The sequence below is a fragment of the Alligator sinensis genome, unplaced genomic scaffold, assembly GCF_000455745.1.
Source record: "Alligator sinensis unplaced genomic scaffold, ASM45574v1 scaffold140_1, whole genome shotgun sequence".
Lineage (NCBI taxonomy): Eukaryota > Metazoa > Chordata > Crocodylia > Alligatoridae > Alligator > Alligator sinensis.
The window spans coordinates 2,351,623-2,367,533 of NW_005841836.1; the positions used below are offsets into that span (position 1 = coordinate 2,351,623).

The 15,911-nt window shown below is 43.6% G+C and overlaps 1 pseudogene; it reads right to left on the bottom strand.

Moving 5' to 3' along the window:
* Positions 1-3,192: 3,192 nt before the first annotated feature.
* LOC112550034 lies at positions 3,193-13,558 on the bottom strand (annotated as a pseudogene).
* Between the last annotated feature and the right edge of the window lie 2,353 nt (positions 13,559-15,911).

The following is a 15,911-nucleotide window of genomic DNA, read 5'->3' on the forward strand; positions in this document are numbered from 1 at the left end:
GCAGCTCCTATCGCAAAGGGGTCTGGAGCCACTTGAGCTGCCAGGTCCAGGACCCAGGACAGAGGTGAGCCAACAGCCTTTGTGATGCAAGCACCACTATGACAACTAGGTGACCATGTCCTACCTCATAGGTGGCTGTTGATCAATGTGGGGCTGTGTATCATGTAAACTTTCACAGGGCTGCATAAGGCTCCAGATATAAGTATCCCCAGAGGAGGCTAAGTTTGTTTTTATGTAGAATATCTTAATCCCTCAAATCACCTGGGAGTTTCCTGTCTTCTCCAGGTGCACTGTACCTTCCAACACTGATTGAGTATTTAAATCTGCCCATAGTTGAATTTGTAAGAAATAAAAACAGGTAGGCACCAGGAGAAGCTTCCTGTCACTTGCTAGTTGCTTGATCTCCTTTGTTTTTGTATCTTGTCAAGCAAAAGAGCTTGTTGAAGCCCTCAGATGTTATAGGACTGGGTTGCAACCATCTTGTCCATCCAGCCCACCAAATTCACCCTGTCCACATGAGTCCTGGGTTTGTCTACATGGAGGCCTCACCTGCCCCCTCCATCCAGTGCCCCCAGTGGTGGGTGTGGAGTGGACGGTTGCTGTGAAATCTACTTGAGAAGTCGAGGATTCAGGACTTTAAAATTTGGCTCAGTGGGAATCTCACACAAATGTCTCATGAGATAGAAAATCTGTATATAAAGGTGCTCGTTTCCCTCCCACGTCACTGCTATATCCCCTAAACATTAGTTATTTAACTCATACACAACCCCTGTCAGACTGACTATGATCACTATTCTCAATTAGCAGATGAGGATGGAGAAGCAAAGAGAGAGTAAGTGGCAGGTCTAGAAGACATGTGCTGGTGCAGGGAACTGAACCAAGACCTCTGATATGTCAAACTCTTACTGCAGAGGGTTCGCTCTTGCTTTTCTTGAGATGCCTGTAATTCATGGAGGGGGAGGGAGCTTTTCCTGATGATACTAGAATGGTTGCATGTACTGCTAAATGAATAGGTGTGATTAAGTGCAGCACGTGACTGCATATACTGGAGGACATGCAGGACAAGTAAAACAAATAAGTGATTGGAGGAACTGTACAAGATGGTGGAGCTGTTATATTTTTATGTGAACATGGCATCTGGCTTTATCAGGCTCTTTTTTCTGTCAAAACACAGTGAGAGGCTGACATCCACTCTGCACAGGTCTACCTGCATGAGCACTTTTCTCTGAACTTAGCAACAGCAAGGTCTGTGATCTTAGATGTGCTATGTCTCAATTCTGTCTCAGGGAAGTTATGCCAAATTTTGCTATGCTATTAAGGCTGGCTGTGTGGCATCTTACAGGGTACCAAGCACAAACATCGGTCTTCTAAAATAGTGCCTGCTAGTGGCAGGTCAAGAGTACAGCATATGTAGCAATTTCCTTCGATTATTGCATGCTTCTGGCTTGAACTTCAGAAATGGACATTCCCCTTTCACTCCTGCTGCAGGTGCTCAGTCCCTCTGAAAACTAGGCCATAATCTTTACTTCTTTTATAAAGAAATGGGATCTTTTCCAAGTGCTATTTCCTCTTTGCTCATGCTCTCTCTTCAGTTTTAAAGAAGGAAGGAAGTCTGGTTTGGTGTCTGGGGCTATGATTCCCCTCTAGAGAAACTGGATTAATATTTTCAGTCCACTTCACACAGACCTCTGGGGACAGGTGTCAGTCCTGCCTTGAGACTGGTGTGAAACAATACTCTGGATTACCAATCTCATTCAGAGCCTTGTTGTTGCTGTCTAGTCATAAAAGACATGAGGTACAGTGATATGGGATGATGAAAGGCTTTGCATGCAGTTAACCAGCTCCCACATCATCTGATCTGCCCTTTGGATCTCCCAGTCCTTGGAAGGCGGTGAGTATTAAAGGCCTCCATTAGTACCTTGCTGTCCTTCCCTTCTTGCGGACGGGAGGTCAAAGGCAGTGCACAAACTCTCACCAAAGGCCATACGTCCTACACATGTTCTACTGGCATTTTTCTCTTATTTAGTAGTTTCATTTGTCCTTATTTTCTTTATTGGAATAGAACAGTAACAAGTTCCTTTGACCTGGAAATATAAGTAAAAGTGCAAGGTCTCACCATCAGCCACTTAGCCTATTGCCTGCCCCCCGACCTTATGTAGTTCAGTGAAGCTTTGACTTTGCTCAAAGGGATGGGCAAGCTCCAGACCCACCCACTATGGGAACAGCAGCCACTGACAGCAAATAGTGTCCAGGGAGGAGAGACAGGAGATGGAGCACATAGAATATCACTCAAACCAAGGCAGAAGGCTTTCCCAGGTGTGTAGAGGTGCCCTCACTTGGGCTGGCTGGGCAAATGCAAACATGCAGTTATTAATCAATCCATAGCAGCACTGAGCTGCTCTGCCCGGTGAGACGAATTTCACCTCCAACACGCATATTTTTATACAAACCAAAAGAAAGCAGTCTTTCCTGCCTAAGTTCAGGAGGGCTGGAGCTGATGTTCTTGTAAGGTCCCTTCCAACCCCTAACATCTATAAATCTATGAAAAAAATAACAAACATAAACACAACCTATATTTTTGGCCTTGATTTTTCCTCTCTGTTGTGACACAGGGTGACCCTGAGTTTCTCCTGATCCCACAAAAGCAAACATGGCAAACTGTTTGTGAAGGAGGAAAATTTCAACCCTTACTTTTGCCACCAAGGAGGAGGAATAACTTTGCAACCCGAGATGAGCAACTGGTGGTGTATCAGCTTGGGTCCCGAGCCACATGTGACTGAAACCTGACACGTTGCCAGCATGGGCTGGTTGTTTCAGACTTTGCTTTTTCTGATACACCAGTGTTTTTACAGAGAGATAATTAGCACACAATCCATATCTCACCATAAATTCTTATAGGATGGCAAGGCACCTGTAGTGTTTGCTGCAAGATCATCACCATACACCCCACCCACATTTGAGTTTGCCCTATTTGCTCTGCAGTAAAATCACAGTGCCTTATTGTCACAGGGTTTCTGCAGCGGGATGGTGAATGGGTGTTAGCTACTTGCAGTGAAAGCACACTTTTTTTGCAATTGGAGCTGTAGCACCTGATAGGACAGACATTAATAGAAGCTATGCTGTCTGGGTAGCGATGCACAAATAGGCATAGGCTGAAAAATGCTTGTCCTTTCATTCCTCCTCATGATGCCATCAGTTTCTTGACATATAATGCACCTGCTGATAGCCCTGGAATTTAAGCTTTTGGTAGTTCTTTTCCTCCATGGTCCCATGTTTTCCCCATGTCCCAGCTTCAAAAGTCTCCGTTAGCATGGTGGCTGGAGGCAGTGTTCCTCCTGCAGTGTGTGTGGCCGGAAAGTCTGTCTCGCTGTCACAGTCACTTGAAATGTCCTCATCCTCTGCGAACTGTAAAGTCTGAAGGCCAGTGTTCTGGGGAGGAAGCTCACTGGAGTCCTCAGAGACTTGTCCTTTCAAGTAAGCTATGTACTCAGGGAAGGGAAGCCTCTCCAAGTCAGGGTAAAGGTGGCCCCTTGCAGAGAGATGTGGCTCCTCAGAGGAAGGGTTAAAATGAAGACCTTCCATCATCACAGTCACCTGAAGGAAGGCCTCTTGTTGTCACCTGTCCACATCCACATTACACTGCTTGTATCCTTCTGTTGGATATCTGGAGTCTCCTGAGGAGAAGCTGTCCGAAAGGGAGGTTTTCTTGTTGTCTTGAAACCCCGAGGTGTCCTCCTCAGTCTCCATCCAGACAAAACGAGAGAACACACACCCTGTAAGGTTGTGCACAGACCCTCCGTCCAGCTGGGAGACTCCTGAGGAGGATTATTCTGCACTGGTCTGGTCCTGTAGGGAGCAGACCAGGAAAGCCAAGGCTGCAACTGAACTCCAACTAGCTTTGAGCATCAAGGACAATAAAAAGTCCTTTTTCAGATATGTGGGGAGCCAGAGGAAAAGCAGGGGCAACTTTATGTTAATTTGCTCAGCAAGCAGCTTCTCTGATGTCAACAGACGTTTCCAGTGCTTAGTCCTTCTGGATATCAGACCATATATTTTATCTGCCTAAGTAAAGGGTTTGAGCGACATCAGAGAGAATTTCAAAATTGTGGTGCCTATCTTCAAGAAAGGGAGGAAAGTGGATCGGGTACTCAAGGAGCTGGCGAGCATCATAGCCCAGCCTCTAGCACGGATCTTTGAAAACTCTTGGTGCTCTGGTGTAGTGCCCGAAGACTGGAAGAAGGCCAATGTGGTGCCTATCTTCAAGAAAGGGAGGAAAGTGGATCCGGCTAACTATAGGCCCATCAGCCTGACTTCTATCCCGGGGAAGATCTTAGAAAAGTTTATTAAAGAGGCCATCCTTAATGGACTGGCCGACGCCAACATCTTAAGGGATAGCCAGCACGGGTTTGTTGCGGGTAGGTCTTGCTTGACCAATCTAAACAGGTCAACTGATGCACACTCACCAGTGATAAGTTTCCACCCTTTAAGAACTTCAATTGTTTTGTGTCTTCCCAGACTACAGTAATTTACTGCATACAGATTAAATACTGCCAGATGCAGACGTAATCCCTAGTTCTAAGACAGTCCTTAATGTGACAAGTATTGGCTACTGCCAGAAAAATGTACTTTCCTTGTATTTGACTGTACTGAAAATACCCAGAACTATGTTGAAACTGTAGAATATGTATTACTTGGTCTTTATTTTCCTTATACAGTACCCTGAAGGAAACACCTTCCAAACTGATGCAAACCCAAGATAAGCATGCTGAGTAGTGCTCTGTTATCTTTTCTGCACCATCACTAAATACCATTCAATCCCTTTTAGCATCTCCACTGCCTTGTTCTGACTGTTCAACAAAGTAAATGAATAATTTATCCACTGTCAACTCTCACATCTAGCTTATAAGGTAGTAACTTGGGGGTCATCGTTGACCACAAGATGAACATGAGCCTGCAATGCGATGCGGCGGCTAGTAAAGCGACCAAAACGCTGGCTTGCATCCATAGATGCTTCTCAAGCAAATCCCGGGACGTCATTCTCCCCCTGTACTCGGCCTTAGTGAGGCCGGAGCTGGAGTACTGTGTCCAGTTTTGGGCTCCACACTTCAAAAAGGATGTGGAGAAGCTTGAGAGAGTCCAGAGAAGAGCCACGCGCATGATCAGAGGTCAGGGAAGCAGACCCTACGATGACAGGCTGAGAGCCCTGGGGCTCTTTAGCCTGGAAAAGCGCAGGCTCAGGGGTGATCTGATGGCCACCTATAAGTTTATCAGGGGTGACCACCAGTATCTGGGGGAACGTTTGTTCACCAGAGCACCCCAAGGGATGACGACTCGGTCGAATGGTCATAAACTACTGCAAGACCGTTTCAGGCTGGACATAAGGAAGAATTTCTTTACTGTCCGAGCCCCCAAGGTCTGGAACAGCCTGCCACCGGAGGTGGCTCAAGCGCCTACATTGAACACCTTCAAGAGCAAACTGGATGCTTATCTTGCTGGGATCCTATGACTCCAGCTGACTTCCTGCCCCTTGGGCAGGGGGCTGGACTCGATGATCTTCCGAGGTCCCTTCCAGCCCTGATGTCTATGAAATCTATGAAATCTATGAAATCTCTGATTCAGAGCTGGACTCCAACCCTTTCTGACTCATGCCAGACACTCAGCAATTTGGGTCTCTCTTTGAGAACTGAGGGTGTGAAACTGTAGTCATCATCCTCCAACAAGAAAAAGAGAGAAGCTGCTGGTGATATGTTGTTTCTTGCTGAGGGATTGTTCCTCCTCTTCTGTGATTCCAGTTCTTCCATGAAGAATTGTTCCTCATTAGGCTTCTTCTCAAGAACCAATGGCAGAGGCCTTAGATAGGAAAAATCCTAGTAAGGAATGAGATTTGCAGGTTAGAGGGATGTTTTTTCTTTGACTGATGTTTTTTAAAGCCAAGGCAATGAGTGTGCAACATGCCAGCATCATAGCCTTAGAGAATGACTCTGATCATGGACCTATCGGTAACGGAGCCCCAGTGGGCTACAGTGGAGTTATACTAATTTACATATATGCAGAGTGCCCAGTGCAAGGAGGCTCCTTTCTGATCAAAGCTGCCCACTGTTCCAGCAATGCAAATGGCAAGGAGTATACTGGAGCATCCTATCTGACTGGCTCACCCATCCTAAGTGCCAAGCATCTTTGCCTCCTCACCTGCCTTTGCTATTAGGAAGACTTGCAGGGACTTAGCAGCAAGATTGGACCCCCATCATCCCCAATCTTTTCATGCCAAAGCTTGAGGTCTCTTGAGGTGGGCTGGATGGACAAGATGGTGGCAACTTCTTTGCACAAACAGTCAATGGAGAAAGCACTGGCAGGAAGGAGAAGAAGGAGGAACAAGGGACAACAATGGCAAGCAGGAGTTTTCAGTCCATTCCTGCAAGAGAGAATGCCACAAAACAGTTTGGTAACTGTAGACAGACATTATAAATGATAATCCTTAGCTCTTACATGGACTTTCCCTCCACAGATCCCAGGCAATAGTAGTATCATTTCCTTCGTTTGGCAAAGACACAGAGAGGTGAAGGGACTCATTCAAGATCATCCAGTAGGCCACTGGCAGAGCCAAGGTGTTCTTACTCCTAAACCAGTTCCTTCCCCAGCACTGGTCAAAAAGTGGGATCCTTTTTCACAGGAAATTTTCATTTTTCCTGGGTATTCTGCATGCCAAAAAATGTTCAGCCTCAAATCAGATTATTTTAGCTAAGATATTTCTTTTGCCCTGGAGAGTTCAACTTTTTGGATGCTTATGTTTCTGATGAAAAATTCAAATGTTTCAAGGAAAGCAGATTTTTTTTTTGGGTGTCAGGGGGAGAACCTCTCTTTCAGAGATAACTTAATTTTCAGAGGGCAGCTTTTAGCTGCACTCCAGCCCACAAGCTAGGACTACTCTGACACCTGGTTACTCAATTGCAGTGGAGCTGGCTCCTCCAGTCCTGGGAGTGAAAGTAAAGGAAAACTCAAGGACTGTCAATGCCACTTTCCCCCTGGCCTCCTGCCTGAAGAGTGGGTCTCAAAGTCGGCAGTACAACTTGGAGTTCTGGGAAGCTGGGTCTAATGACAAGGTCAGCAAACTAAGCCAAGCTGCATTAGATGTAGAAAGAACTAAGCCAAGCTGCATCAGAGATTGAGTGCAGGGAGAGACCTAAAGCTGGGGAAGATTGGATATGGGTTTTAGCTCATCCCTGTCTCTAAAAGACTGAAGTAGTCAAGCAAGAGCAACACTAAAGGCCAAGTAGCCAGCTGAGGGTGATTCATAGGGTAACCATATGTCCTGGTTTGACCGGGATGTTCCTGGATTTTGGAGACCAGTCCCAGACAACTGGTGGAAATAACAGGTGTCCTGGGTGTGGGGCATGGAGCATAGGGCATGGGGCAGGAGTGGAACCAGCTATGACATAGAAAGCCCTAGCAGACAGCAGAAGTGCCTTTAAATAAGTTAGTTTGATTAATGGAAGCTCTTATGACGGATTGAGGGGAAGGGGTGGGGGCAAATTTCACATTCTCCTATATGGACACCCTAGTGATCCAGGATCTTCTTTCTACATTCCCTGCATGCCCTACAGAAGTGACTTCAGTAACCCCTAGAGGTGCCTTAGCTGGCTTAAACTAGGTATAGATAGCAGCATAGGCACAGCAGCGCAGAGCTCAGTGGGGGCTGAGGGTTTAGAAACAGGATCCATATTCAGGCATGACTGCTGCATATCCTAACATACCTCCCAAATCTGAGCAGAGATCCCCAGCCCTCTCCTTTCCTTGTTTTGGAGCAGAAGCAGGACAAGGCAAGAGGAAGTAGGAAGATGTGGAAATCGACACCACAGCATTCAGTGGCAATTCAGGCACTGAATCAGGTTGTGGCCTTTTCTGAGACTCTCCCCCTTGTTTTTAGTTTGAAACAATTTGCCATACTTAATCTAATTCAGTACTTGAGTGCTTGGACTTCCTTCGAAGTCATTGACCTGAAACATAGCGAGTTCTCCAGGCCAGTGTGTGTGCTGTTGAACCCCAAAGGTATGGCTTTGCAAAACCACAAATTAAGTAGGTCCCTATTTATGAAGAATCAGTAGGATGCTCCTGTTGTTCAGGTACATACTAACTAGACTGGTGATAAAACAAGGATTGCATTTACAGCCTGTGGAATTATGGAACAGAAAAACAGAACATGTTTACAGTTTTCAATGAAATAAGGAAGCTGAATAATGGTGACTTATTTCATTTGACTTAAAATGAAGTATTTTGCTCTATTTGTGGGTTATTCAACCCCCTTAAAATTCTCTCTCTAAGCATAGGTTAATTTCTAAATAATCAGCAACACTTTAAAACAAAAAGTTGAAATATTTCTCTTCTAAAATGTCAAAATGAAACATTGTGGCCTTTTCTGAACCTCTCCCCCTTGTTTTTAGTCTGAAACAATTTGCCAAACTTAACCTGATTTCATGCACAGCTTCAGTTTTTCCACAACTGATGTTTTTTCAGTATTCGCCAAAGAAAACTTGCCCAGTCCTGCTAGTCACTGAGCAGTTCCAGTGTTACTGCTGACAGTTTTCCAGGTGACCAGCCCATGGTGTCTTCTCTGGCTAAAGATCATGGCCAGGGCTACAGGTAGGGTGGCCATCATAGAGGATAGTCCGGTTGTCCTCTGTCCTCTATTGATTTGAAACCCAACACCTTTATGTCCTCTATTGTTCTTTTGAAGAGAAAAATAGAGGGCATAAAGGCATTGGGTTTTGTATCAATAGAGGACAGAGGACAGAGTAACAGAAATCCGGAATGTCCTCTATGATGGCCACCCTAGCTACAGGCAAGGATTATTCAGTGTGGTTTAGGATGGGAGTGCCAAGGTCATGTTTGTGCTCCCCTGGGCCCAGATGAACTGGTTCTCAGGCAAATTTAAGGCAGCTCAAAGACTCTAAGGGCCAGATCCACAGAAGTATTTAAGAGACCAACTCTTGCTTAAGTGCCTGTTCCCATGAAGTCAACAGGAAATAAAATCAGTGGGGAACTGGGGAGTTAGCATCTGAATGGAAATCAGACACCTTTGTGGATCTAAATGTAAATTGCATTGTCTACAGACTTGGAGGCAGTGAACCCTTCTAGCAAGGAGTCAGAAGGGCTGACATGGAGGCTGAGGACAGACTAGTTGGGCAGAAATCCTAACTATGCCCCTGTGCTGGCACCAGGAAATGCAGTGATTAATACCTCTGGCATTTCTCCATCTCTGGAAGGATTCCCTTACACTAAGACTAGAATCTATCAGTGATACAGTACACAGCAGCCATGCTAACCTCTGAGCCTACAGAGCTTGGTGATATGTCAATGCAACCAGTGTCACACTTTGTGAACTCTGTTCCTGGCAGGCTAGTTAAACACTTAAGTGAGCTGTTCTTTTTTGCTTGGGCTGTGTATGCTTTACCAGCTGGTTAGTGTATGAGGTTAATTAGCACCATTAATAGTGAATGCTTTAATTGCAGGCATTTACTGGGAAACTTTATTATTATTGTTTCAAATGCAATTGTAGCAAGCACTTAGCTGTCTCTTTATTGAAGCAAATAAAACCATAATTAATCACAGTCTAATCCAAACAGTAGCTAGAGATGAGTACAGGAAGTAACAATTTAGGATGGTGCAAAAGGAGTCCTTGACACATCCTGTTTGCTCAATAACCAATTAGATGACATTGAATGTGGGGCTTCGCTGTTAGTTCAGAATCGGTGAGCTTGTTTTACTCAATCCCAGAAAGACACAAACATTCTGGGGCTAGTGGCATGCCTGAATTAAATCAGCAGAGCTTCACCTCAACTGATGGAGGATCTGTCCCATTGCATGAGCTGAGGCCCAGATGCTTTTCATTTCTATATGCTGTAGTGGGGTTATAATGTTGTTGTAGTCATTATGGTCCAGGAAATGTGCAAGAGGCAAGGGTTTTTTTGTGAGGTCTTTTATTGGACCTACAGTATAGCTGGGAGAGAAAACAGATTAGCTTTTGGGTATAAACTGCCTTTCCTGACAATCCCATCTGAAAAGGCAGTTTGTACCCAAAAGCTTGTCTAACTTCTCGCCCAACTCTACAGTTAGTTCAATAAAAGATATCATAAAAGAACCTTCCCCTCTGATTTCAGTGGCAGTTGAGCACCCTCAATAATTTTTGAAGATCTGATCCACAGAGTTTAACAGCCTGCTTCCTTATGTTGATTAATCTTGCCATTAGATACTGAGGAGGAGAAGAAAGAAATATCTGGAAGCATCTGACACAGAGCTTGCTTATTTGAACCAAGTGAATCATCTCTGAACTCCTAGGCTGTGTCCATATGAGTATGGCCATGTGGTACCACACATTCAGCTGGTCTCTGTGCTGGAAAAGAGCAGTGCAGGGGTTTTTTTGGACACACAAAAAAAAGCACAGCTGTGCACACAGGGGCAGCGTGCACACCTCAAAACTGGAGCCTGACTGGCCAGAGCCACACTCTGGCTACTAGCCAGGCTCTGAGTGGCAGGATTGCTACTGCTGCAGCCCCAGGAGGCCCCCAGGACCCCAGGTAAGCCTCCCTGGGGACAAGTAGTGGCAGCACAAGGTGTGCTGCTGCTAGTTGTCCCCAGGGAACCAAACATCTACACTCATGTGGACGTGGCCCTAAATTCTTGACTGTCTCTGGAAGAATGGGTGTTAGAAGCTATCACAAAGGGATAGGAAACCTAGATCTGTGGCACTGACAAGCTTCCATTTAGGAGCAACAATATTTTAATAAAAGAACAGCAGATTTTAAGGCTGCTGCGAAGTATGTGAGGGAATTAGGGTATCGGAAAATTCAAACAACTCCTAGACTGCAGTATGTATTATGTATTAAAAGAAAATTAAAACATAATGCTGTGCCTCAAGTCCTGGGTTGGGTAGATGATCATTGTACATAGATATGTTAATGAACTTTTCTTTTAAGTGAAATTAATGCAAGGATTGTGTAAGTATAGTGGCTCTACATTATATTATGTGATATGAGGATGTGTCTGAGAGTTTCATCTATACTCTCAGTGACACTATTCATACAAAATTTATCTCTTTTATGGGTTTGAAGCTCTTTCAGATACATATCAAAGACCTTTCCCATGCCTCTAACATGAATAATATATTCTGGTACAGCTTATAATAAATCATCTCAGTTCACTGTGCAGCAGTGAGCAAACACAGCTATTTTAAGCACAGCTATCTGCATTTTGGCCCAGTTTTACCATTTAAAACCCCTTGTTTTACCTACCTCATGTCAGATTGAGTTGTAAAAGCTAAATAAAGAGGCTTAGCTTGTGGTTAAAGTTCAAAATTGAGACTCAGGAAAGCTGGATGTAGTTTTGCTAGAAACTCCTTATATATCTTCAAACATGTCCTTACCTTTTGGTGCCTGATCACAGATAGTTCACACCATTTAAGTTGTACAATGCATGGGGAAAACTAGGTGCCTCACAATAGGATCCAAAAAAGCCAGAGCATGCTGAGTGGAGAGCTGCCTGAGGTAGCCACTTGCAAACTCCCAGAACAAAGGTGTCTTAAATTTTTCCCCTCCCTGGGGCTCAGGTACCATATATTCGGTTGCACGGATGTGCTTCTGTCAACTCAGGGTTCCTAAGCCTGAACCTAACTCTCCTGGAGTTAGGCACCTAAACCCTTTATTTAAAAAAAGCCATGACATTCCTTTCAAAACATGGTAGTTGGGGGAGGCATTAATCCCACTTTGTTATCAATAGTCTATTAGTGAAAGCACTTATCCAGGATGTAGGAAACATGGGTTCAGTTCCTTCTTCTGCTTGAGAGGATCTAAACCTCCTTCCTCTCAACACAGCATCTTGACCATCAGACTTAAAAGCATCTTACCCTGAGAACACTAACCAGACCTTGTCATGGCAGCGAGGGAATGCCTGAAGAGTGGACTGAGGTTTTGAGATAAGTGCTGAGATGCTCTGATCTGCCAAGACTAATATGCCCAGGGTCAGAATTTAGGTGCCTGGGAAACTTGTATGTCAAGAACCTAGGCTCCTAATGACTTTAAGCAGCCCTAGGCTAGGTGACAGGTAGGCAGGATTTTTGATGATCACAGCTTTAGAATGAGGTGTCTGAGATGGCAGATAAATCCTGCTTATGCCTGTTTAGGGACCTAGGCCTTAATTTATGTGTGTCTGATTTCACCAACTATAAAATGAAGACTAAGAACATGCTGTTGTGTGCGCCCCATCTTGCCTATTTGGACTGTAATGTCTTTGGAGCAGAGACTGTTTGATGTTTTTGTAAAGGGCTTGTCACAGTGGAGGTCTCATCTTGGTTGGGGCCACTTTACTGTAAGTAAGAGCTATGCTTTCCCCTCCTACTGCTAGCAGAGTTGCTCTGTACCAGTTCAGGAACCAGACTCTAATATACGGGCTCTTCAGATGATCCCCACATTTATATCTCCTGAGTGACTCCTGTAAGATTAGTTTGTTATGGCTTATGAATAAATGGTAGGAAGATTGTTACCTTATTGGCTTTCCACTGTGGAGAAGGAATGACACCATGGATGTCATGATGAGCCAAATTCTCAACAGCAAAGGGTAAGACTGGCTTTTTCAAAGGATCCTGCTTAGGACCTCCAACACTGGGAAGTGTGCCTGGTGTACAGGAGCACAGCCTTACAAGCTGACTGCAGATAGGAGGCCCGGTGCTTAATATAACATATTATATGGACATGTCTAGGAAGAAAGAGAATTTGTCTTTCTCAAGCAGCCTCATCTGAAGAGGAACTTGTAGAGACTTAAGCTACTTTGGAGGCTTGTTAGATGTCATCCAGTGAATGCAATATCCCCACTAAAGGAAAGAAAAAACACTGACATAACAAAAAGGACCATATACAAACATTGTAATAAATATAACTTTAGAATATGAATAATATCCTTGTTTACCTGCGGCTCATGTCTGCGGTCGTGTTCCCTCTGAACATGACATGGACACATACATGACTTCTGCATGAATTCTTTGGTGCTCATACATTTCCAGAGAACATCTAGAGCAGATGGTAGGATTTGCTTTCAAGGCTTAAGAATAAAGTAGTGGTAGCTGAAAAGGAGAAGAAACCCTACCCCAAAACCTACCTACCTACCTACCCACCAAGAGGAAAACTTTACAGATACCTGGAAGGCCAGAGCTGGTGTGTTTCACATCAACACTATCAATGAAATTTGGTGGGCAGGGGAATCCAAACCTTTTAGACAAGGCATTCTCTGCCTGCACCGTATTCATAGTAAAAGGTGAGGTGGTTACCCAAATGTTGAGCAGTTATGTGGTAGACAATATAACTTCAAGATATATGGGTCTTTTGACCTGTTCTGAGGAGAAATGTGAGGTCTGGGGCTCAGGTTCAAAGGATTCTTCAAAGAAAAGGATCTTGACATAAGTGGTCCTGAAAGACCTACTGTTATCATCCTCCACTACAGTTTCTTGGGTGTTTGTCTTGGCATTTTTGGCTCTATCATGTGTATTGGTGTTGGAAAACCTGGGTCCTTTCATGTTGTCCCCAGCTATAATATCACCTGTGACACTCCATGCATACTCAGGGGACTCATTTGTATACAAAAGTCAATGAGGAAACATAAACCCCATCTCTGGGGACAGCTGTCCCGAAAAGTCATGTCACTTTAGGATTTCCTTGCTCCTTGAAACCTGTCTGAATCACTGAGTTTTGAATAGGCTCCAACTCCAAAAAGCAGCAGTGTCAGGATTTGGACCTATTGGTAAAGTTAAATGTATTGGCCCATTGTCACATGAAAAGTATTTTTCATAAGTATTCAGCACACTCATGAAGATACTTTAATTTGAGTTATATAAAAGATTTACCAGGCAAAAGCTTTTGTGTATATGATGTGATAGTATTCTTTTAAAAATCAATTATTTAGAGTTTATAGAGTGTATTTTTATTACCTAATGTACTGCAGCCGGTATATCTGTTGATTTCAAGGATTTTTTTTATTTCACCTTGGCATGTCTTTTATCAGAAATCATTTTGAAACTTTTTAATTTATGGGCTTTTATTGCAATACTCAATTCATCCTGAGTAGTCTATTATTAAGTGTTCTAGAGGCCCTTATTGTTCTTTATCAGAGGATTGTATCTCTGTGCAATTCATCTGTAGTCATTCTTCATAGAGAAATCTTTCATATTAGGTTTCTTTCATCATACGATGACAACTCTTGAATACATCATTATTCAGCAATGGGTTTAGAAATTATAATCATTAGGCAATTTTTCATATAATCTGATTTTATAAACTGTTTCTTTTTATTATCTTTTGATGGAAAACAGTAAATGCATCTGTCTGTTTTGATCCTCTCTGATAACAGTAATAGAAAAACTAAGTAAGGACATCTTATTGAGGAAACAACCACATTGGATTTCTTATATGCATGGACCAAAAGGTTATTTAACGTGAAGGAAACTCACTATTCTATTTAATAAGAAACACTGAGCACAAATATCTAAACATTAATGCTGTAGTCTTTATGCATGGCTGTCAAGGTTCAATTGACTCCTTGCTCCAAATGGGTTTATTGTGTCATGGAACTGTATTTGTACAATTAAAAAAAAAAGGTAGATGGTCAGGAAGTGAAGCAAAAAACCAGGCAGGATCCCATACACATTTTGGAATCGATTCATATTGATATTAGGATGTCTTTAAACTTCTATGTCAGTGTAAAGTGGCCTTGAAGAAAAAATAAATTATACTTTTGCCCATTTTAAAGGCCTTTTACTTTAGAAGGGTAAAATTCTGGTTTAGAATTTTCAATGGGGCCAGGCTTTCACCTCCAAAGCAATGGCAAATATAAGTGAGAATTGGCCCTTTAATGTACTAGATACGTGTTTTCCAACTACTTTGTACCATTAATTTTCTGACTAGGGTCTGCTTCCACCCTGGGCAGATGACATAGATCTGCTTCAGTGAGCCAGGTGCAGTATTGGGTTTTCTGAGTTTAAGCTATGGGCATGTCTACACTATGTCTGCACTGTGATGGGGAGGGCCACTCTAAAGCATGCCCTACCTCTTCGCTGCTGCTCTGTATGCACCAGATCTTGAAAATGAGTTAATGTGGCTGTCTTAGAGCAAGGCTGAGGTCACACCCAGGATGTTTCTTAGGCTTTCTGTCTCAGGCAGGCTTCTGGGCATGTGTTTAATGCTACCTTGAAAGGGTGACTGCCTCATTTCCAGAAGGTGATGTGCGCAGCAAGTAGGCACAATGGTCTTCATGGTGATACTCCTATGTACAGCATGGAGGCGGTACAGACAAGCTGTCTGACTTTGGATTAGATTCACTTATGGACTGGATGGTGGTTGAGTCTTGGGGGGATGCTTCCTTGAACATGTCACTGATTGCTAAAAGAGCATCTTTGTGTCATATAAAGGGGAGTTGACAGGGGCAAGAGATTGACAGTGGTTTTCTAGCAGTTACACGTATAGAAATGAGGCTTTATTTGTTCATGGTTTAGCTGATCATCAACATGTCTCCTTTTTTATATTTCTTTCATGTCTCTTCTGCCACTCCTTTCCAGTTTTCCTTTCTCAAATCCATTCATTCCTTGCTTTCTGCTGGGGCAACACTGCTTTTGTGTGAGGTAACAGGTACTTTTAAAAGACCTGTGCCTTCATTTTACTCAATAATTTTGGAAAGTCTTCAGGAAACAGCTTATTTGCAATTGAGCTTATAACTTATCCTAGAATAATTTGATTCTGTTTTTAATGTCCGGTCCTGTAGGGAGCAGACCAGGAAAGCCAAGGCTGCAACTGAACTCCAGCTAGCTTTGAGCATCAAGGACAATAAGAAGTCCTTTTTCAGATATGTGGGGAGCCAGAGGAAAAGCAGGGGCAACA